Source organism: Oncorhynchus nerka, linkage group LG12 (assembly GCF_034236695.1).
Source record: "Oncorhynchus nerka isolate Pitt River linkage group LG12, Oner_Uvic_2.0, whole genome shotgun sequence".
In the NCBI taxonomy this organism is placed as follows: Eukaryota; Metazoa; Chordata; class Actinopteri; order Salmoniformes; family Salmonidae; genus Oncorhynchus; species Oncorhynchus nerka.
Genome location: NC_088407.1, coordinates 24147406 through 24170647, shown reverse-complemented (window position 1 = coordinate 24170647; position 23242 = coordinate 24147406). Strand labels below are relative to the sequence as shown.

Below are 23242 nucleotides of genomic sequence, written 5' to 3'. Positions count from 1 at the left end.
CTACACGCAAAATACCCTACACGCCAAAATACCCTACACGCCAAATACCCTACACGCCAAATACCCTACACGCAAATACCCTACACGCCAAATACCCTACACGCCAAATACCCTACACGCCAAAGTACCCTACACGCAAAATACCCTACACGCCAAATTCCCTACACGCCAAATACCCTACACGCCAAATTCCCTACACGCCAAGTTCCCTACACGCCAAATACCCTACACGCCAAATACCCTACACGCCAAATACCCTACACGCAAATACCCTACACGCAAAATACCCTACACGCAAAATACCCTACACGCAAAATACCCTACACGCATAAAATACCCTACACGCAAAAATACCCTACACGCCAAATACCCTACACGCAAAATACCCTACACGCCAAGTTCCCTACACGCCAAATACCCTACACGCCAAATACCCTACACGCCAAATACCCTACACGCCAAATACCCTACACGCCAAAATACCCTACACGCCAAATACCCTACACGCCAAATACCCTACACGCCAAATACCCTACACGCAAAATACCCTACACGCAAAATACCCTACACGCCAAATACCCTACACGCAAAATACCCTACACGCAAAATACCCTACACGCCAAATACCCTACACGCAAAATACCCTACACGCAAAATACCCTACACGCCAAATACCCTACACGCAAAATACCCTACACGCCAAATACCCTACACGCCAAATACCCTACACGCAAAATACCCTACACTAAAGTTACACGCAAAATACCCTACACGCAAAGTACCCTACACGCCAAGTTCCCTACACGCCAAATAACCTACACGCCAAATACCCTACACGCCAAATACCCTACACGCCAAATACCCTACACGCAAAATACCCTACACGCCAAATACCCTACACGCCAAGTACCCTACACGCCAAGTTCCCTACACGCCAAATACCCTACACGCAAATACCCTACACGCCAAATACCCTAGACGCCAAATACCCTACACGCAAAATACCCTACACGCAAAATACCCTACACGCAAAATACCCTACACGCAAAATACCCTACACGCAAATACCCTACACGCCAAATACCCTACACGCAAAATACCCTACACGCCAAATACCCTACACGCCAAATACCCTACACGCCAAATACCCTACACGCAAGTACCCTACACGCCAAAATACCCTACACGCCAAGTTCCCTACACGCCAAATAACACGCCAAATAACACGCCAAATACCCTACACGCCAAATACCCTACACGCCAAATACCCTACACTCCAAAATACCCTACACGCAAAATACCCTACACGCCAAGTACCCTACACGCCAAATACCCTACACGCCAAGTTCCCTACACGCCAAATACCCTACACGCCAAATACCCTACACGCCAAGTTCCCTACACGCGTAAAATAACCCTACACGCCAAATACCCTACACGCCAAATACCCTACACGCCAAATACCCTACACGCCAAATACACTACACTCCAAGTTCCCTACACGCAAAATACCCTACACGCCAAGTTCCCTACACGCCAAGTTCCCTACACGCCAAGTTCCCTACACGCCAAATACCCTAGACGCCAAATACCCTACACGCCAAATACCCTACACGCAAAATACCCTACACGCAAAATACCTACACGCCAAATACCCTACACGCAAAATACCCTACACGCAAAATACCCTACACGCCAAATACCCTACACGCCAAATACCCTACACGCCAAAATACCCTACACGCCAAGTACCCTACACGCAAAATACCCTACACGCCAAGTTCCCTACACGCCAAGTTCCCTACACGCCAAATACCCTACACGCCAAATAACCCTACACGCAAATACCCTACACGCAAATACCCTACACGCAAAGTTCCCTACACGCCAAGTACCCTACACGCCAAAATACCCTACACGCCAAAATACCCTACATGCCAAGTTCCCTACACGCCAAAATACCCTACACGCCAAATACCCTACACGCCAAATACCCTACACGCCAAATACCCTACACGCAAAATACCCTACACGCAAATACCCTACACGCCAAATACCCTACACGCCAAAATACCCTACACGCAAAATACCCTACACGCCAAATACCCTACACGCCAAATACCCTACACGCAAAATACCCTACACGCCAAATGCCCTACATGCCAAATACCCTACACGCAAAATACCCTACACGCCAAGTTCCCTACACGCCAAATACCCTACACGCCAAATACCCTACACGCCAAATACCCTACACGCAAAATACCCTACACGCAAAATACCCTACACTCCAAGTTCCCTACACGCAAAATACCCTACACGCCAAGTTCCCTACACGCCAAATAACACGTAAATACCCTACACGCAAAATACCCTACACGCCAAATACCTACGCCAAATACCCTACACGCCAAATACCCTACACGCAAAATACCCTACACGCAAAATACCCTACACGCCAAATACCCTACACGCCAAATACCCTACACGCAAAAATACCCTACACGCCAAATACCCTACACGCCAAATACCCTACACGCCAAAATCCCTACACGCCAAGTTCCCTACACGCCAAATACCCTACACGCCAAGTTCCCTACACGCCAAATACCCTACACGCCAAATACCCTACACGCAAAATACCCTACACGCAAAATACCCTACACGCCAAATACCCTACACGCAAAATACCCTACACGCAAATACCCTACACGCCAAATACCCTACACGCAAAAATACCCTACACGCAAAAATACACTACACGCCAAGTTCCCACACGCCAAATACCCTACACGCCAAATACCCTACACGCCAAATACCCTACACGCAAAATACCCTACACGCAAAATACCCTACACTCCAAGTTCCCTACACGCAAAATACCCTACACGCCAAATTCCCTACACGCCAAATACCCTACACGCCAAATACCCTACACGCAAAATACCCTACACGCAAAATACCCTACACGCCAAGTACCCTACACTCCTTGTTCCCTACACGCCAAGTTCCCTACACAAATACCCTAGACGCCAAATACCCTACACGCAAATACCCTACACGCAAAATACCCTACACGCAAAAATACCCTACACGCCAAATACCCTACACGCAAAACACCACGCCAAATACCCTACACGCCAAATACCTACACGCCAAGTTCCCTACACGCAAAATACCCTACACGCCAAGTTCCCTACACGCAAAGTTACCCTACACGCCAAGTTCCCTACACGCCAAGTTCCCTACACGCCAAATACCCTACACGCCAAATACCCTAGACGCCAAATACCCTACACGCAAAATACCCTACACGCCAAATACCCTACACGCCAAATACCCTACACGCAAAATACCCTACACTCCTTGTTCCCTACACGCCAAGTTCCCTACACGCCAAATACCCTAGACGCCAAATACCCTAGACGCCAAATACCCTACACGCAAAATACCCTACACGCAAAATACCCTACACGCAAAATACCCTACACGCAAATACCCTACACGCCAAATACCCTACACGCAAAATACCCGCCAAAATCCCTACACGCCAAAATACCCTACACGCCAAAATACACGCAAATGGTTCCTACACGCCAAATCCCTACACGCCAAATACCCTACACGCAAAATACCCTACACGCAAAATACCCTACACGCAAAATACCCTACACGCAAAATACCCTACACGCAAAATACCCTACACGCCAAATACCCTACACGCAAAATACCCTACACGCAAAAATACCCTACACGCCAAATACCCTACACGCAAAACCCTACACAAATACCCTACACGCCAAATACCCTACACGCAAAATACCCTACACGCAAAAATACCCTACACGCCAAATACCCTACACGCCAAATACCCTACACGCAAAATACCCTACACGCCAAATACCCTACAAAATACCCTACACGCAAAATACCCTACACGCAAAAATACCCTACACGCCAAAATACCCTACACGCAAACCCTACACGCCAAGTGCCCTACACGCCAAATACCCTACACGCCAAATACCCTACACGCCAAATACCCTACACGCAAAATACCCTATACGCCAAATACCCTACACGCCAAATACCCTACACGCAAAATACCCTACACGCAAAATACCCTACACGCCAAATACCCTACACGCCAAATACCCTACACGCAAAATACCCTACACGCCAAATACCCTACACGCCAAAATGCCCTACACGCAAATACCCTACACGCAAAATACCCTACACGCCAAATACCCTACACGCAAAATACCCTACACGCAAATACCCTACACGCCAAATACCCTACACGCAAAATACCCTACACGCAAAAATACCCTACACGCCAAATACCCTACAAATACCCTACACGCAAAATACCCTACACGCCAAATACCCTACACGCAAAATACCCTACACGCAAAATACCCTACACAAATGCCCTACACGCAAAATACCCTACACGCCAAGTTCCCTACACGCCAAGTTCCCTACACGCAAAATACCCTACACGCAAAGTACCCTACACGCCAAATACCCTACACGCCAAATACCCTACACGCCAAATTCCCTACACGCAAATACCCTACACGCCAAATACCCTACACGCCAAATTCCCTACACAAAAATACCCTACACGCCAAGTTACCCTACACGCCAAGTTCCCTACACGCCAAGTTCCCTACACGCCAAATACCCTACACGCCAAATACCCTACACGCAAAATACCCTACACGCCAAATACCCTACACGCAAAATACCCTACACGCAAAATACCCTACACGCCAAATACCCTACACGCAAAATACCCTACACGCCAAATACCCTACACGCAAAATACCCTACACGCCATGTTTCCTACACGCCAAATACCCTACACGCCAAATACCCTACACGCCAAATACCCTACACGCAAAATACCCTACACGCCAAATACCCTACACGCAAAATACCCTACACGCCAAGTTGCCTACACGCCAAATACCCTACACGCCAAATACCCTACACGCCAAGTTCCCTACATGCAAAATACCCTACACGCCAAGTTCCCTACACGCCAAGTTCCCTACACGCCAAATACCCTACACGCCAAATAACCTACACGCCAAATACCCTACACGCCAAATACACTACACGCCAAGTTCCCTACACGCAAAATACCCTACACGCCAAGTTCCCTACACGCCAAGTTCCCTACACGCCAAGTTCCCTACACGCCAAATACCCTAGACGCCAAATACCCTAGACGCCAAATACCCTACACGCAAAATACCCTACACGCAAAATACCCTACACGCCAAATACCCTACACGCAAAATACCCTACACGCAATATACCCTACACGCCAAATACCCTACACGCAAAATACCCTACACGCCAAGTTCCCTACACGCCAAATACCCTACACGCCAAATACCCTACACGCAAAATACCCTACACGCCAAATACCCTACACGCCAAATACCCTACACGCCAAGTTCCCTACACGCCAAATACCCTACACGCCAAATACCCTACACGCCACGGTCCCTACACGCCAAGTTCCCTACATGCAAAATACCCTACACGCCAAATAACCTACACGCCAAATACCCTAGACGCCAAATACCCTACACGCAAAATACCCTACACGCAAAATAGCCTACACGCAAAATATCCTACACGCCAAATACCCTACACGCAAAATACCCTACACGCAAAATACCCTACACGTCAAATACCCTACACGCCAAGTTCCCTACACGCCAAATACCCTACACGCCAAATAACCTACACGCCAAATACCCTACACGCCAAATACACTACACGCCAAGTTCCCTACACGCAAAATACCCTACACGCCAAGTTCCCTACACGCCAAGTTCCCTACACGCCAAGTTCCCTACACGCCAAATACCCTACACGCCAAATACCCTACACGCAAAATACCCTACACGCAAAATACCCTACACGCCAAATACCCTACACGCAAAATACCCTACACGCCAAATACCCTACACGCAAAATACCCTACACGCCAAGTTCCCTACACGCCAAATACCCTACACGCCAAATACCCTACACGCCAAATACCCTACACGCCAAATACCCTACACGCAAAATACCCTACACGCCAAGTTCCCTACACGCCAAATACCCTACACGCCAAATACCCTACACGCCAAATACCCTACATGCAAAATACCCTACACGCCAAATAACCTACACGCCAAATACCCTACACGCAAAATACCCTACATGCAAAATACCCTACACGCAAAATACCCTACACGCCAAGTTCCCTACACGCCAAGTTCCCTACATGCAAAATACCCTACACGCCAAGTTCCCTACACGCCAAGTTCCCTACACGCCAAATACCCTACACGCCAAATAACCTACACGCCAAATACCCTACACGCCAAATACACTACACGCCAAGTTCCCTACACGCAAAATACCCTACACGCCAAGTTCCCTACACGCCAAGTTCCCTACACGCCAAGTTCCCTCCACGCCAAGTTCCCTACACGCCAAATACCCTAGACGCCAAATACCCTACACGCAAAATACCCTACACGCAAAATACCCTACACGCAAAATACCCTACACGCCAAATACCATACACGCAAAATACCCTACACGCCAAATACCCTACACGCAAAATACCCTACACGCCAAGTTCCCTACACGCCAAGTTCCCTACACGCCAAGTTCCCTACACGCCAAATACCCTACACGCCAAATAACCTACACGCCAAATACCCTACACGCCAAATACACTACACTCCAAGTTCCCTACACGCAAAATACCCTACACGCCAAGTTCCCTACACGCCAAGTTCCCTACACGCCAAGTTCCCTACACACCAAATACCCTACACGCAAAATACCCTACACGCCAAGTTCCCTACACGCCAAGTTCCCTACACGCCAAATACCCTACACGCCAAATAACCTACACGCCAAATACCCTACACGCCAAATACACTACACTCCAAGTTCCCTACACGCAAAATACCCTACACGCCAAGTTCCCTACACGCCAAGTTCCCTACACGCCAAGTTCCCTACATGCCAAATACCCTAGACGCCAAATACCCTAGACGCCAAATACCCTACACGCAAAATACCCTACACGCAAAATACCCTACACGCAAAATACCCTACACGCAAAATACCCTACACGCAATATACCCTACACGCCAAATACCCTACACGCAAAATACCCTACAAGCCAAGTTCCCTACACGCCAAATACCCTACACGCCAAATACCCTACACGCAAAATACCCTACACGCCAAATACCCTACACGCAAAATACCCTACACGCCAAGTTCCCTACACGCCAAATACCCTACACGCCAAATACCCTACACGCCAAGGTCCCTACACGCCAAGTTCCCTACATGCAAAATACCCTACACGCCAAGTTCCCTACACGCCAAGTTCCCTACACGCCAAATACCCTACACGCCAAATAACCTACACGCCAAATACCCTACACGCCAAATACACTACACGCCAAGTTCCCTACACGCAAAATACCCTACACGCCAGGTTCCCTACACGCCAAGTTCCCTACACGCCAAGTTCCCTACACGCAAAATACCCTACACGCCAAGTTCCCTACACGCCAAATACCCTACACGCCAAATACCCTACACGCCAAGGTCCCTACACGCCAAGTTCCCTACATGCAAAATACCCTACACGCCAAGTTCCCTACACGCCAAGTTCCCTACACGCCAAATACCCTACACGCCAAATAACCTACACGCCAAATACCCTACACGCCAAATACACTACACGCCAAGTTCCCTACACGCAAAATACCCTACACGCCAGGTTCCCTACACGCCAAGTTCCCTACACGCCAAGTTCCCTACACGCCAAATACCCTAGACGCCAAATACCCTAGACGCCAAATACCCTACACGCAAAATACCCTACACGCAAAATACCCTACACGCCAAATACCCTACACGCAAAATACCCTACACGCCAAATACCATACGCGCAAAATACCCTACACGCCAAATACCCTACACGCAAAATACCCTACACGCCATGTTTCCTACACGCCAAATACCCTACACGCCAAATACCCTACACGCAAAATACCCTACACGCCAAATACCCTACACGCCAAATACCCTACACGCCAAATACCCTACACGCCAAGTTCCCTACACGCCAAGTTCCCTACACGCCAAATACCCTACACGCCAAATAACCTACACGCCAAATACCCTACACGCCAAATACACTACACTCCAAGTTCCCTACACGCAAAATACCCTACACGCCAAGTTCCCTACACGCCAAGTTCCCTACACGCCAAGTTCCCTACACGCCAAATACCCTAGACGCCAAATACCCTAGACGCCAAATACCCTACACGCAAAATACCCTACACGCAAAATACCCTACACGCCAAATACCCTACACGCAAAATACCCTACACGCAATATACCCTACACGCCAAATACCCTACACGCAAAATACCCTACAAGCCAAGTTCCCTACACGCCAAATACCCTACACGCCAAATACCCTACACGCAAAATACCCTACACGCCAAATACCCTACACGCAAAATACCCTACACGCCAAGTTCCCTACACGCCAAATACCCTACACGCCAAATACCCTACACGCCAAGGTCCCTACACGCCAAGTTCCCTACATGCAAAATACCCTACACGCCAAGTTCCCTACACGCCAAGTTCCCTACACGCCAAATACCCTACACGCCAAATAACCTACACGCCAAATACCCTACACGCCAAATACACTACACGCCAAGTTCCCTACACGCAAAATACCCTACACGCCAAGTTCCCTACACGCCAAGTTCCCTACACGCCAAGTTCCCTACACGCCAAGTTCCCTACACGCCAAATACCCTAGACGCCAAATACCCTAGACGCCAAATACCCTACACGCAAAATACCCTACACGCAAAATACCCTACACGCAAAATACCCTACACGCAAAATACCCTACACGCCAAATACCCTACACGCAAAATACCCTACACGCCATGTTTCCTACACGCCAAATACCCTACACGCCAAATACCCTACACGCCAAATACCCTACACGCAAAATACCCTACACGCCAAATACCCTACACGCAAAATACCCTACACGCCAAGTTCCCTACACGCCAAATACCCTATACGCCAAATACCCTACACGCAAAATACCCTACACGCCAAATACCCTACACGCAAAATACCCTACACGCCAAGTTCCCTACACGCCAAATACCCTACACGCCAAATACCCTACACGCCAAGTTCCCTACACGCCAAGTTCCCTACATGCAAAATACCCTACACGCCAAGTTCCCTACACGCCAAGTTCCCTACACGCCAAATACCCTACACGCCAAATAACCTACACGCCAAATACCCTACACGCCAAATACACTACACGCCAAGTTCCCTACACGCAAAATACCCTACACGCCAAGTTCCCTACACGCCAAATACCCTACACGCCAAATACCCTAGACGCCAAATACCCTACACGCAAAATACCCTACACGCAAAATACCCTACACGCAAAATACCCTACACGCAATATACCCTACACGCCAAATACCCTACACGCAAAATACCCTACACGCCAAATACCCTACACGCCAAATACCCTACACGCCAAATACCCTACACGCAAAATACCCTACACGCCAAATACCCTACACGCAAAAAATACCCTACACGCCAAGTTCCCTACACGCCAAATACCCTACACGCCAAATACCCTACACGCCAAGGTCCCTAGTTCCCTACATGCAAAATACCCTACACGCCAAGTTCCCTACACGCCAAGTTCCCTACACGCCAAATACCCTACACACCAAATAACCTACACGCCAAATACCCTACACGCCAAATACACTACACGCCAAGTTCCCTACACGCAAAATACCCTACACGCCAAGTTCCCTACACGCCAAGTTCCCTACACGCCAAGTTCCCTACACACCAAGTTCCCTACACGCAAAATACCCTACACGCCAAATACCCTACACGCAAAATACCCTACAAGCCAAGTTCCCTACACGCCAAATACCCTACACGCCAAATACCCTACACGCAAAATACCCTACACGCCAAATACCCTACACGCAAAATACCCTACACGCCAAGTTCCCTACACGCCAAATACCCTACACGCCAAATACCCTACACGCCAAGGTCCCTACACGCCAAGTTCCCTACATGCAAAATACCCTACACGCCAAGTTCCCTACACGCCAAGTTCCCTACACGCCAAATACCCTACACGCCAAATAACCTACACGCCAAATACCCTACACGCCAAATACACTACACGCCAAGTTCCCTACACGCAAAATACCCTACACGCCAAGTTCCCTACACGCCAAGTTCCCTACACGCCAAGTTCCCTACACGCCAAGTTCCCTACACGCCAAATACCCTAGACGCCAAATACCCTAGACGCCAAATACCCTACACGCAAAATACCCTACACGCCAAATACCCTACACGCAAAATACCCTACACGCAAAATACCCTACACGCCAAATACCCTACACGCAAAATACCCTACACGCCATGTTTCCTACACGCCAAATACCCTACACGCCAAATACCCTACACGCCAAATACCCTACACGCAAAATACCCTACACGCCAAATAACCTACACGCAAAATACCCTACACGCCAAGTTCCCTACACGCCAAATACCCTACACGCCAAATACCCTACACGCAAAATACCCTACACGCCAAATACCCTACACGCAAAATACCCTACACGCCAAGTTCCCTACACGCCAAATACCCTACACGCCAAATACCCTACACGCCAAGGTCCCTACACGCCAAGTTCCCTACATGCAAAATACCCTACACGCCAAGTTCCCTACACGCCAAGTTCCCTACACGCCAAATACCCTACACGCCAAATAACCTACACGCCAAATACCCTACACGCCAAATACACTACACGCCAAGTTCCCTACACGCAAAATACCCTACACGCCAAGTTCCCTACACGCCAAGTTCCCTACACGCCAAGTTCCCTACACGCCAAATACCCTAGACGCCAAATACCCTAGACGCCAAATACCCTACACGCAAAATACCCTACACGCCAAATACCCTACACGCAAAATACCCTACACGCAAAATACCCTACACGCCAAATACCCTACACGCAAAATACCCTACACGCCATGTTTCCTACACGCCAAATACCCTACACGCCAAATACCCTACACGCCAAATACCCTACACGCAAAATACCCTACACGCCAAATACCCTACACGCAAAATACCCTACACGCCAAGTTCCCTACACGCCAAATACCCTATACGCCAAATACCCTACACGCCAAGTTCCCTACACGCCAAGTTCCCTACATGCAAAATACCCTACACGCCAAGTTCCCTACACGCCAAGTTCCCTACACGCCAAATACCCTACACGCCAAATAACCTACACGCCAAATACCCTACACGCCAAATACACTACACGCCAAGTTCCCTACACGCAAAATACCCTACACGCCAAGTTCCCTACACGCCAAATACCCTAGACGCCAAATACCCTAGACGCCAAATACCCTACACGCAAAATACCCTACACGCAAAATACCCTACACGCAAAATACCCTACACGCAATATACCCTACACGCCAAATACCCTACACGCAAAATACCCTACACGCCAAATACCCTACACGCCAAATACCCTACACGCCAAATACCCTACACGCAAAATACCCTACACGCCAAATACCCTACACGCAAAATACCCTACACGCCAAGTTCCCTACACGCCAAATACCCTACACGCCAAATACCCTACACGCCAAGGTCCCTACACGCCAAGTTCCCTACATGCAAAATACCCTACACGCCAAGTTCCCTACACGCCAAGTTCCCTACACGCCAAATACCCTACACACCAAATAACCTACACGCCAAATACCCTACACGCCAAATACACTACACGCCAAGTTCCCTACACGCAAAATACCCTACACGCCAAGTTCCCTACACGCCAAGTTCCCTACACGCCAAGTTCCCTACACACCAAGTTCCCTACACGCAAAATACCCTACACGCCAAATACCCTACACGCAAAATACCCTACACGCCAAGTTCCCTACACGCCAAGTTCCCTACACGCAAAATACCCTACACGCCAAATACCCTACACGCCAAGTTCCCTACACGCCAAGTTCCCTACATGCAAAATACCCTACACGCCAAGTTCCCTACACGCCAAGTTCCCTACACGCCAAATACCCTACACGCCAAATACCCTACACGCCAAATACCCTACACGCAAAATACCCTACACGCAAAATACCCTACACGCCAAATACCCTACACGCCAAATACCCTACACGCCAAGTTCCCTACACGCCAAATACCCTACACGCAAACTACCCTACACGCAAAATACCCTACACGCCAAATACCCTACACGCAAAATACCCTACACGCCAAATACCCTACACGCAAAATACCCTACACGCAAAATACCCTACACGCCAAATACCCTACACGCCAAATACCCTACACGCAAAATACCCTACACGCAAAATACCCTACACGCCAAATACCCTACACGCCAAATACCCTACACGCAAAATACCCTACACGCAAAATACCCTACACGCCAAATACCCTACACGCAAAATACTCTACACGCCAAGTGCTTTTGGGAACGGGTAAAAAAAGTTTACATCGATCCACAAAGGCAAAAAGAACAATGTAGGATTAGAATTCAACAAGACAAAAGCTGCGAAATGGAGAATTGAAAGTAAAGAGAAGGGAGAGACAGAAAAGTCATGTTTGGAAAAGATTTGGTTAAGTGGTAGCAGAGGATGATAGCAGTGCCAGCTATGTGATGTGCGATGATTGTGAGGTGCTATGCAAATTCGACAGTCACAAGACGGGGACTTCAAATAGACCTATGACACGTCAAGGGAACTGTAGTCTACTGTTCAGATGGGTTAAATGGAAACTGAAATCTGCATACTCGTCTTATAACCTCTCACACAGTCAACCTCTTAGAGCTCCCCATCCCAGATCCGGGATCGTGACTACGGCTCAAGCTCATTACCATAACGCAAAATGCGAAAAAATATTCCTAAAAATATTTAACCTCCACACATTAACAAGTCCAATAGCTCAAATGAAAGATAAACATCTTGTTAATCTACCCAGCAAGTCAGATTTCTAAAATGTTTTACGGCGAACATAGCACATATTTATATTAGATCACCACCGAAACAAAAGGCAAGCGGCGGCCATTTTGTCCCAGAAAAAATCAAATTTAAAAGTAGGATTAAAAAATAAATAATTCACTAACCTTTTGAAAATCTTCATCAGATGACAGTAATATTACATGTTACACAGTACATTTAATTTTTTTTCTATAATATGCCAAAAAAACATGCTACTCAAATGTCCGGAGAAATGATGATAGCTCCGACAGATAACGTCAGATAACAAGCAATAAACATGACTAAATATACATGTTCTACATATATTTACAAAGATACACTTCTTCTTAATGCAACCGCTGTATTACATTTATTTTTAACGTTACAGACATCGTTCACTGGGCTATACTATGAGTCGGCGCTCAGATATTAGCAGTATGTCTCCTCTACGTTTGGAGTCCACAGAAACCCAAAATCTTCTTCCATCAGAAGACGTAGAAGGAGTCATACTTACCCAATAAATCGTTTGGTTTCACGTTGTGTGTCCCTGTATTAGCATATGCTAACAGCTTCGGCTGAAATGCATCAAAAATGACTTCTGGTCCAGCACTCTTGCGCATCAAAATTTACATATTATATGTCGATTAAACTGGTCAAACGATGTGCAAAATCGAGCTTTATGATGTTGTTAGCATGTAGAACAAAGGACAGCGCTAACAGACAAACCGGCTTCAAATGCTGGATCTTGGAAAAAGACGTACTCCAAATCGGCCGCGCGCAATAGAGTGCATGATTTTCAGAGGGACACAAGCAATTTCCCCGCCAAACGTGCAGGGCTCGTGGGATTCTCACAATGAACGTGCCATTTGAAAGCAGGCATCGCGCTGAACAGATAGAGACTGTTCCTGGAGCGGTAGCTGCCTGGGAAGGGTGGGGGCGATGACGTCAAAGTTGACCCAACTTTTCTCTTCACAAGAGAGAGTTTGGGAGAAAGGCTGCCCTGAGAGTTCTGCTTTACATACAGACATAATTTAAACTGTTTTAGAAACTTTAGAGTGTTTTCTATTCAATAATAATTTTTATATGCATATATTAGCAATTTTGGGAAAAAATATTTTCAGTTTACTATGGGCATGCACTTTCTCCAACGGGGGCAGTATAGAGCCCTAGGCTTATTAACTCAGAAGCAGAACGCAGAATTAAGCATTTCTGGCAGTAGAATTATACACCAAATGCAGGCAATATTTTTACTTGGGAACAAAAATTATTTCTTTCTTTCGGTATCTTGAGTGAATGCATATGCCCAGTTAGGGACCTTCTGCAGTGGTGCTATCTTTATCAGCATCATACAAGATGATAGTATTCCAACCACAGAAAATATGCATCCAAGCCGAACTTAAATTTGATCAGAAACATGTTGGGTCATTTGGAACTTTTGCACAGAAAATCTTTCCCATTTCTTTTGTTTTTTTGTTATTGCATTTTCTCCCCGGTCCTTAAACCGGAGATGACAGAGCTTCACCGATGTCAACTAGATTGAAGCATTCATTCTATCGATTTATGACATTCTGGTGAGCAATGGTTTATTTAGTCTTCTAGGGCAACATATAATGACAGAAGAGCAGCTGCATGTATCTAATTATAGACAAGTTGACTAGCAAGTAACCTACCAAAATGTTGAATATTATAAGGAGAAGCGTATCTAAATCAGGCAGAAAAATCCTGAACCCCCTGTCAAGAGATCGTTCCTCTGTTTCTGACTGTAGCGTATCTTCTATAGTAGCTGCTTAGAGTGTGCAGGCCTCAGATTTTCACTTTATCACATATGGTCGTACGGTTGTGGATGGGTTATGATCAATTGCTGTGCGGGTGAACAAACAGCTGACCACTTCTGTGTGTGTGGGTGTGTGTGTGTGTGCTTTCTCTTGTATCATGTGTGTAGAAACTCTATTTTGAGAAATGCTTTCAGTTAGATCTCCCCTTTCTAGCAGCAGCACAGAGCAGCAACAAGCCCCTTCCACCATACAGGAGGGCTTTTAGAGCCATCACTAGAGAAGACATGACACACACGCACACACGCACACACACACACACACACACACACACACACACACACACACACACACGTCAGCAAGCCAGAGCCTTTATTGGTCGTAGCAGCAGATCAGAGGTGAGAGGTCAGGGGGAGTGGTCATCAGATGAAAGCCTCGGGTCACAAAGGTCGCTCTGCCAGGGGTGAGAGGTCAGGACAGACCGGTCATGCCTTTGCACGTGCCCTAAGCAGGTGTCCTTGCAACCAGACCTAGTGGGGGAGGGGACGCTTACTAAATAAATAACTGTATCCACATCTGACAGACACACAGACACAGACAGAAAGAGAGTCATCGACAAACCTACATAGGCATAGATACACACACACACACACACACACACACACACACACACACACACACACACACACACACAAAAGCATAGTGATATACACTACCGTTTTAGAACACCTACTCATTCCACATATAATGAGCATTTGTTGGCTGCTTTTCCTTCACTCTGCGGTCCGACTCATCCCAAACCATCTCAATTTGGTCGAGGTCGGTGGATTTTGGAGGCCAGGTCATCTGATGCCGCACTCCATCACTCTGCTTCTTGGTCAAATAGCTCTTACACAGCCTGGAGGTGTGTGGGTCATTGTCCTGTTGAAGGGGCGGCAGGGTAGCCTAGTGGTTAGAGCGTTGGACTAGTAACCGGAAGATTGCATGTTCAAACCCCTGAGCTGACAAGGTACAAATCTGTCGTTCTGCCCCTGAACAGGCAGTTAACCCACTGTTCCTAGGCCGTCATTGAAAATAAGAATTTGTTCTTAACTGACTTGCCTAGTTAAATAAAGGTAAAAAATATATATATATTAAAAAAATAGTCCCACTAAGTGCAAACCAGATGGGATGGCGTATCGCTGCAGAATGCTGTGGTAGCCATGCTGGTTAAGTGTACCTTGAATTCTAAATAAATCACTGACAGTATCACCAGCAAAGCACCCCCACATCATCACACCTCCTCCATGCTTCACAGTGGGAAATAGACATGCGGAGATCATCTGTTCACCCACCCTCAAAAAGACATGGCGGTTGGAACAAATTTCCACCGGTCTAATGTCCATTACTCGTGTTTCTTGAGTCTCTTCTTATTATTGGTGTCCTTTAGTAGTGCTTTCTTTGCAGCAATTCAACCATGAAGGCCTGATTCACACAGTCTCCTCTGAATAGTGGATGTTGAGATGTGTCTGTTACTTGAACTCTGTGATGTAATTATTTGGGCTGCAATTTCTGAGGCTGGTAACACTAACTTATCCTCTGCAGCAGAAGTAACTCTGGGTAACTCTGTGACGGTCCTCATGAGAGCTAGTTTCATCTTAGCGCTTGATAGTTTTTGCGACTGCACTTGAAGAAACGTTCAAAGTTCTTCAAATGTTCCGTATTGACTGACCTTCATGTCTTAAAGTAATGATGGACTGTCGTTTCTCTGTGCTTATTTGAGCTGTTCTTGCCATAATATGGACTAGGTCTTTTACCAAATAGGGCTATCTTCTGTATACCACCCCTACCTTGTCACAACACAACTGATGGGCTCAAACGCATTAAGAAGGAAAGAAATTCCACAAATTAACTTTTAAGAAGGCATACCTGTTAATTGAAATGCATTTCAGGTGACCACCTCATGATGCTGGTTGAGAGAATGCCAAGAGTGTGCAAAGCTGTCATCAAGGCAAAGGGTGGCTACTGAAGAATCTCAAATATAAAATATATTTAAATGTTTTTAACACTTTTGGATGACTACATGATTCCATGTGTGTTATTTCATAGTGTTGATGTCTTCACTATTATTCTACAATGTAGAAAATAGTAAAAATAAAGAAAAACCCTTGAATGAGTAGGTGTTGTAAAACTTTTGACCGGTAGTGTACCTACACACACACTAGTGTTGGGCGATATCCAGATTTTCCTACCATTGCTCTATCATAAATAAAAAGTTTAGGCAACATGGATCTTTATTCAGGATATGATTGATTGTCTCTCCGATAACCAAGAAGGTTGCCTCATCTAGCCTGGTAGCTTGTAAGTTAGCAAACCAAATGCTTAGCTGGATCCCTAAGTTGGATGTCATTTATTTGGCAGTATAGTTGACTTCCGGTTATAAGCAGTGACGTAGCACGCACCCCCGCAGCGCCCGTGAGGTGGAGAGGCGGGGTATTTCTTTTTGTCGAAATACTAGGCATGAGCGGTATCCAGATGGTGATACCTTCATACCTACCTTGTGCCATCCCGGGATATACGGTATTACCGGCACTGAGCACAAGGGGCGCTATTTTCAACCCCCACAGCTTCTGTAATCCGAAGGTTAGTGATGCTAGCAAGTACTTGTAAAATACCATAAATCAGGCTAATGAGTGCATTGCAAACATTTTATAGTCTTTGACCTAAACTATTTGCAGGACAGCTCATGCCAGCTCATGAAGTTAAACAAGTTAAACAAGATGCTACTCAAAAAAGATGCTACTCAAGATGCTACTCAACGTTTTCTGCATGCACAAAACAAGTTGTGAATTCCATGCTGTAACTAGATCATCTGGTGTACGTGCTGCACAGCAGTGTGCGACTCACAAGGCTACAGTCTCTGGTCGTTGTGTGCTTGTAAACAGACTGAGGACTACCGGTAAGCTTCATAATGATAAATGATGTGACAGGTGAAATGAAGAATGCAATCTTGTTTATCTGATAACGTATTGCACAAGTTGACAGAAAAAAGCTGCTACAAATATTCACTTTTAGAGAAGACCCTAGTTTTGACAGTATTGAAAAACCATCTTGTGGCTATTTCCAAATACCCCTGTATATGGTATGTACGGTGTACCACCTAAGCCTACCAGTATACGGTATTTCGCCCCAAGTTAAACACACTCAGTATGTGAGAGTGCGAGCCCCCCATTGCTCGTTGAGAAAACTAGGAATTTCTGTCTCACGCATCCTGTCCTCATTGATTAGTTCAGCTTGTAAACGTTGGAATAGTTAGAAGTTCAGTCTCACTCACATCATCCTACAGCATCCTGAACACCCCTGTGGAACAGAGAAGAGAGAGGGAGAAGGAGGTATAGAGAGAGAAAGTGAGGGGGGAGGAAGGGTGAAAAAAATGACAACTGATTAGATAAAGTTGTATTTTAATTGTGAGTTCGGCTGGTTGCTGGTGGGAATTCTCTGATTCCAAGAGGGATAACTATCCCAGGTGTGTGAGAGAATTAAAGAGATGAGGCGGGGGAGAGATGTCGAATTAGGTCTCTCTGCTCTCCTCCTTTCTCTCTCCTCTTTCTCCCTCTGTTTCTCTCTCCCTTCTTTCTTTCTTTCTCCCTCTGTCCCCTGCCCTCTCGATGTATATCTCTCTTTTTCTTTTTCTTGTTGTCCCTCCCTCTCAGTCTCTTCATTCTCTCTCTCCCTCCTCTTTCTCTCCCTCCTCTTTCTCTCCCTCCCTCCCTCCCTCCCTCCCTGTCTCTCCTCCCTCTCTCAGCAGGTTAAACAGGTGACAGTATGACTGAGTGGGTGTTGGGACTGGTTTGCTTTTGGGCTTTGTGTGCAATGCAAGTGTGCTTCAGCTGCCGCACGGTGTACACCCGATAGGCCTGGTGACCTTAGCTGTTTGTATACGTACATTTGTATATCTTTAAGTGTGTAGATTTGAGGCTAAGAATGTTTTATATGTGTGTGTGTGTGTGTGTGTAGTGTGCTGGTATGCATGCAATGTGTAGTTATGTGTGTGGTTTTGCATGTGCCTGTGTGTGTTTGCAGTTCTATGTGTGTATACTGTGTATACTGTGTGTATACTGAATATAGCTCTTCCTCTCCCGACCTCATATGTATTTCTGTATACCATAGGCCTACATACTGTTCATTCCATAGATTTGCGTGCCACAGTGCAGCTTCAGTATTTATAGCAAACTGAGTATAAATGACACTTCTAAAAATGTTTGTGTGTCTTTGTGTGTGTTTGCACAAGTGCTTGTGTGCGTTTGTGTAGGATGTTTGCGTTAAAGTGTGCATGTTTGCATGAATGCATGTGAGTGTGTGTGTGGCCCAAGACTGTTGTCAGGCAGATCTGAGTTAGCCCAGCGTTCTGTAGTGTAGGCACCTACCTTTTCCTCTCCTCTGTCTCCTAACGGAAGGAGAGTGGGGGAAACACAGAGCAGGCACATTCCTCAATGCTCACTAAACATGGCCACAGGCAAACTGCAAGCACAGCAAGATTCCCAACTTCTTAAAACAAGACTTCTCCTCCCTTTCCTCTCTCTCTCTCTCTCTCTCTATCTCTCTCTCTTCTCTCTCTTCTCTCCCTCTCTCTCTCTCTCTCTTCTCCCCCCCCCCTCTCTCTCTCTCTTTCTCTCGCTCTCTCTCTTCTCTCTCTTCTCTCCTCTCTCTCTCTCTCTTCTCTCTTCTCTCCCCTCTCTCTCTCTCTCTCGCTCGCTCTCTCTTCTCTCTTCTCTCTCTCTCTCTGCTGCCAGACTGTAGCAGGGAGATAATCAGAGGAAGAATTCCAGAATGTTGGAATCCTGGAGATTGTTCTAAGAGAAATTTGAATGATGGAATATTTAGGATTTCGCTGAAATGTTTTGTCTTTCTGCTGTTTGGGTATGATGTCATTGAGACTTTTTGTGAGCAACCCCCATTCCCACAGATACACACATAAACACACACACACGTTCCGATAAACAAGCGCTTAGCCTAAACAGGAAATGCTGGGGCCCCTGTGTGTTTCTGCGGATGAGATGGTCAGCTACGTTATATACAGTGCCTATACAGTGAAAGAAGTCGCTCTGGATAAGAGCGTCTGCTAAATGACTTAAATGTAAATGTATTCAGACTCCTTGACTTTTTTCACATTTTGTTACGTTACAACCTTATTCTAAAATGGAATAAATATATATTTTTTTTTTCTCAGCAATTTACACACAATACCCCATGATGACCAAGCAGAAACCGTTTTTATTTTTTATGTTTGCAAAAAAAAATTCACCGTATTTAAGTGTTCAGACCCTTTGCTATGAGACTCGAAATTGAGCTCAGGTGTTTCTACAACTTGATTGGAGTCCACCTGTGGTAAATTCAATTGATTGGACATGATTTGGAAAGGCACACACCTGTCTATATAAGATCCCAGAGTTGACAGTCCATGTCAGAGCAAAAACCAAGCCATGAGGTCGAAGGAATTGTCCGTAGAGCTCCGAGACAGGATTGTGTCGAGGCATAGATCTGGGAAAGGGTACCAAAACATTTCTGAAGGTCCCCAAGAACACAGTGGCCTCCATCATTCTTAAATGGAAGACATTTGGAACCACCAAGACTCTTCCTAGAGCTGGCTGCCTGGCCAAACTGAGTAATCGGGGGAGAAGGGCCTTGGTCAGGGAGGTAACCAAGAACCAAATGGTCACTCTGACTGAGCTCCAGAGTTCCTCTGTTGAGATGGGAGAACATTCCAGAAGGACAACCATCTCTGCACCACATCACCAATCAGGCCTTTATGGTAGTGTGGCCAGACGGAAGCCACTCATTAACCTCTCTGGATAGGGGGCAGTATTTTCACGTCCGGATGAAAAGTGTGCCCAAAGTAAACTGCCTGGTACTCAGGCCCAGAAGCTAGGATATGCATACAGTGGGGCAAAAAAGTATTTAGTCAGCCACCAATTGTGCAAGTTCTCCCACGTAAAAAGATGAGAGAGGCCTGTAATTTTCATCATAGGTACACTTCAACTATGACAGACAAAATGAGAAAATAATTCCAGAAAATCACATTGTAGGATTTTTAATGAATTTATTTGCAAATTATGGTGGAAAATAAGTATTTGGTCAATAACAAAAGTTTGTCTCAATACTTTGTTTTATACCCTTTGTTGGCAATGACAGAGGTCAAACATTTTCTGTAAGTCTTCACAAGGATTTGAGTCCCTGGCGGCGTAGTGTGTTACTGATGGTAGGCTTTGTTACTTTGGTCCCAGCAGGTCATTTACTAGGTCCCCCCGTGTGGTTCTGGGATTTTTGCTCACCGCTCTTGTGATCATTTTGACCCCACGGGGTGAGATCTTGCGTGGAGCCCCAGATCGAGGGAGATTATCAGTGGTCTTGTATGTCTTCCATTTCCTAATAATTGCTCCCACAGTTGATTTCTTCAAACCAAGCTGCTTACCTATTGCAGATTCAGTCTTCCCAGCCTGGTGCAGGTCTACCATTTTGTTTCTGGTGTCCTTTGACAGCTCTTTGGTCTTGGCCATAGTGGAGTTTGGAGTGTGACTGTTTGAGGTTGTGGACAGGTGTCTTTTATACTGATAACAAGTTCAAACAGGTGCCATTAATACAGGTAACGAGTGGAGGACAGAGGAGCCTCTTAAAGAAGAAGCTACAGGTCTGTGAGAGCCAGAAATCTTGCTTGTTTGTAGGTGACCAAATTTGACTTGTTTTGAAACGTTTATTAGTAATGTTTAGGATTCATTTTGTATGCATTTTGATGGAGGGAAACTGGGTGGATTATTGACTGAAGCGCGCCAGCTAAACTGAGTTTTTATGGATATAAAGGACATTATCGAACAAAAGGACCATTTGTGATGTAACTGGGACCTTTTGGAGTGCCAACAGAAGAAGATCATCAAAGGTAATTTTGATGCATTTTTATATCGTAATTTCTGACTTTTGTGTCAGAAATTCAGGACTGGGGGCACACAGCCAAGAAAATGCAGGAGTTGCTTTGGGAGAAGTCTTTGAATGTCCTTGAGTGGTCCAGCCTGAGCCCGGACTTGAACCCGATCGAACATCTCTAGAGAGACCTGAAAATAGCTGTGCAGCGCCGCTCCCCATCCAACCTGACAGAGCTTGAGAGGATCTGCAGAGAAGAATGGGAGAAACTCCCCAAATACAGGTGTGCCAAGCTTGTAGTGTCATACCCAATAAGACTGAAGGCTTTGATCGCTGCCAAAGGTGCTTCAACAAAGTACAGAGGAAAGGGTTTGAATACTTATGTAAATGTGATATAAAAAATAAAAATAAAACTGTTTTGCTTTCATTATGGGGTAATGTGTGTAGATTGAGGATTTAAAGAATAAGGCTGTAACGTGACAAAATGTGGAAAAGTGAAGGGGTCTGAATACTTTCCGAAGGCACTGTTAGGCTAGCTGAGGATGCCTTACTGTAGGTTGACATGGCAATGCTGTGCGAATACAGACACATTTGCCACTGTAACGATATGCCAAATCAAATCAAATGCTATTGGTCACATACACATGTTATGATGCGTGTGTTGTGTGGTAAGTGACGGGGTGTGTCTCGACCAACCGGTGTGTCCGTGGGTGACTTGGCTGGCTAAGTGGAGGGTATAAGGGCTGTCTCCACTCCAGCATCTCTAATCACCACTGCTCCTGGACACTGGTTAGATGTGTGTGTGTGTGTGTGTGTGTGTGTGTGTGTGTGTGTGTGTGTGTGTGTGTGTGTGTGTGTGTGTGTGTGTGTGTGAGTGCGTCGGTGTGTCCGGTGAATAACTCTCAGTGGACTAGAGCCTGTTAGTCCAGTATCATCATTATTAGTCTGGAAGGACCAGCCTCACACCTCACTGTCTCACACACACACACACACACACACACACACACACACACACACACACACACACACACACACACACACACACACACACATACACACACACACACACACACACACACACACACCCTGCCTGTTGTTGTGTTATAGGGTTAGTAGTGGAGTATGGTGTGTTACAATGGAAACCGGCTGGTTTGCTTCCTCATCTGATTCATGATTAGAAGTGATGATATTTAAAAAATAAAAATAAATGAATTTTACCCCCTTTTCGCCCCAATTTCGTGGTATCCAATTGTTAGTAGTTACTATCTTGTCTCATGCGCGATGAGATAAGGATATCCCTACCGGCCTAACCCAGACGACGCTAGGCCAATTGTGCGTCGCCCCATGGACCTCCCGGTCGCGGCCGGCTGCGACAGAGCCTG

General features: G+C 46.2%; 1 protein-coding gene across 1 annotated transcript in view; it reads left to right on the top strand.

Moving 5' to 3' along the window:
* The window catches only part of LOC115139061 (lysine-specific demethylase 6B-like), a 362782-nt gene that overhangs the window by 72791 nt on the left and 266749 nt on the right, over positions 1-23242 (top strand).